General features: G+C 39.0%; 1 non-coding gene across 1 annotated transcript; it reads left to right on the top strand.

Annotated features, from left to right (window-relative positions):
• The first annotated feature begins 2,404 nt into the window (after nt 1-2,404).
• Nucleotides 2,405-2,476, top strand: TRNAA-AGC (transfer RNA alanine (anticodon AGC)). Its single transcript has one exon. It is a non-coding gene; the product is annotated as a tRNA-Ala (tRNA).
• The last annotated feature ends 365 nt before the right edge of the window (nt 2,477-2,841 follow it).

The following is a 2,841-nucleotide window of genomic DNA, read 5'->3' as shown; positions in this document are numbered from 1 at the left end:
CTCTTCAACCAACAGCTCTACATTCAGCCCATGATGAGGGCTGGCCTGAATTATGAATGTTACCTATTTGGGTTGTCCTTTTCTTCAGACATATTGGTGGTAGGTTCTACAGTGATGTAGGACATCCATGTCATCTTTGACTGAGCTTGGAAGAGGTTGGGTTTTGGGGGCAAGTCTCTGCGCAGGTGTCTCCTGCATTAAGCCCTAACAAGAGAACTTGATGTGAATGCACTAGCTTGGGAGTGATCCTCAATTTTAAATTAGCAAAAATTGTGTGAATCATGAGGTACAGTGTGACACTTTAATCATGTATACAATGTGCACTGATCAACCCAGGGTTATCAACATTTTCCCTTTCTTGGCATTTTTGTGATTGGAACCTCGGAGCTACTTTCTTGTATTTGCTCACAAAATATCTACTAGGTTATCATTCCCCTCTGTGCTATGTGACATTAGGAACTCAACCTTTCTAATTATGATCTGCCTTCCATTATTCAACCTCCCACAATCTTGTTAAGACACACTGGCATTTCTGAAAAGTAAAAGAAAACTTTGGAAAAGGGAAGAAAAGCAACACCAAAAGAACAATTTATATCTGGAATGTGAAGGTACTGCTACGAGTTCATGGAAAATGAATTGTGAAATGTGTTTTCCACAAATTTATTTGAGGGTCCCTTCTATGCATGGGTTTCAAATTTTTGGTACAATAAATCTGTCATTAAATTCTACTTTCCATGAGCTTTTAAAAAGTACTCTCGTATTGGGTCAATTCATAGTCTCTGAAAACAAAATCTTCAAAACCACCACAAATAGAAGATATGCAGTGATGCACATTCTTAAATACCAACACAGACATATTTGGCTTTATATTGCTGAACAGATTTGGAATCCTGAACATCTGCCTTGGTTTTCCTCTTTGTGCTGTGTCAGTGTTATCTCCAGATGTAGTGTAGCTCTTCCTACCTGTTAGGGTGTCACTGTAGGAATCTGTGACCAGAAATTCTGCTCTATTACCTGATTGTGCCAATCTGAAGCCAGAAGCCAGGTGCTTTCTCCTGGTCTCCCATTCAGGTGCAGGTCCCAAGTACTTGGGCCATCCTCCACTGTCTTCCTGGGCCACAGCAGAGAGCTGGATTGCAAGAGGAGCAACCGGGACAGAATCCGGTGCCCCAACCAGGACTAGAACCTGGGTGCCAGCGCCGCAGGTGGAGGATTAGCCTAGTGAGCTGTGGCGCCAGCCTATGTAAGTATCTTGTTGCCTTTTTTTTTTTAAGATTCATTTTATTTATTTGAAAGAGTTGCAGAGAGAAAGGTCTTCCATATGCTGGTTCACTCCTCCGATGGCCACAATGGCCAGAGCTGCACCTATCTAAAGCCAGGAGCCAGGGGCTTCTTCCAGGTCTTGCATGTGGGTACAGGGGTCCAAGGACTTCGACCATCCTCCATTGTTTCCTAGGACATAGCAGAAAGCTGGATCAGAAGTGGAGCACCTGTGACTCAAACTGGTGACCGTAGTGGGATGCTGACACTGCAGGTGGTGGATTTGCTTGCTATGCCACAGCACCAGCCCCACGACTTATATTCTGTGCCTTAAGAAGTTCTGTCTTAATCTGAGAAAAGATAATTTTTATTTTTGCACATATCATATGCTTTTTTCTTGTTTTCTCCTAAAATGTCAAGAATATATTTTTATAAGAACAGTTGATTTTTTTTGACAATATTTGTTGAGCATATAATGTTTTCCATCTGATTTTCAAATATTTTTATGAAAAGTTTAGTATACAGAAAGAAACAAAATCATACAGTGATGTTCTACATACCTGCAATCTAGAATTAGTGATTTATATTATTTTGCTCTGCACCAGTGGGTGTGCAAGTGCATATGTAAATTTTGTTGAACTCATTTCAGGTAAGTTGCAGATATTATGACATTTCAGTCCTCAATATTTCATTATGCAACTTAAAATATGGACAGTCTCCTACATAAATACAATACCATTATTACAGCTAAACAACTAGTAATAATTGCCAAATATGCTATTATATCTAAACTATCTTTTAGATCTTTCCAGTTGTTTAAAAGATGTTGTTTTAGCTGTTTGTTTAAAGTGCAAAAAACAATACCTTTGTAGAATCTATTGTATTCAGTTTTGTCTGAGTATTTCCTAATGGTTTCATTTAACTTATTTAATCTAATCTTTCTTGTAAGCTTGAAATTAAATCTGTAAACTTAGATTCAAGCAAAATATAATTTGGCACTATACTCACTGAAATATTAATAACTTCTTTATAATGTACCAAGTCCCTCTTTGTACCTGGGCTATGGCTCAATAGGCTAATCATCTGCCTTGTGGTGCCGGCACACTGGGTTCTAGTCCCAGTTGGGACACTGGATTATATCATTGGGGGTGTAGCTCAGTAGTAGAGCACATGCTTAGCATGCACGAGGCCCTGGGTTCGATCCCCAGCACCTCCAGACCTCTCCATGAGCTTGGCTTGTTCCAAAATCACAGACTATTAAGTGTTTTTTTTTTGTTTTGTTTTGTTTTGTTTTGTTCTAGTACTATTGGTTGAACTCTGTAATTAACACACAATTATTCTTAGGTGTTTAAATTTTAACTGAAAAGTGATCCCTGTTAAATATAACAGTAGGAATAAGAGAGGGAGGAGATGTACAATTTGGGACATGCTCAATCAGACTTGCCCTAAATGGTGGACTTACAATCATGCCAGGGGATTCCAATAGTTATCAATATCCTATTCTGTCTTAAGAAAGAGTTCTTATTCCCTGAAGTATACCACAGGGCTCGAGTTTTTCAGTGATAATAGAACAAGGTTTGT

This window comes from Lepus europaeus, chromosome Y (assembly GCF_033115175.1).
Source record: "Lepus europaeus isolate LE1 chromosome Y, mLepTim1.pri, whole genome shotgun sequence".
Classification (NCBI taxonomy): Eukaryota; Metazoa; Chordata; class Mammalia; order Lagomorpha; family Leporidae; genus Lepus; species Lepus europaeus.
Note: the sequence above shows the minus strand (reverse complement) of the source record. Positions and strands in the feature narration are given on the sequence as shown.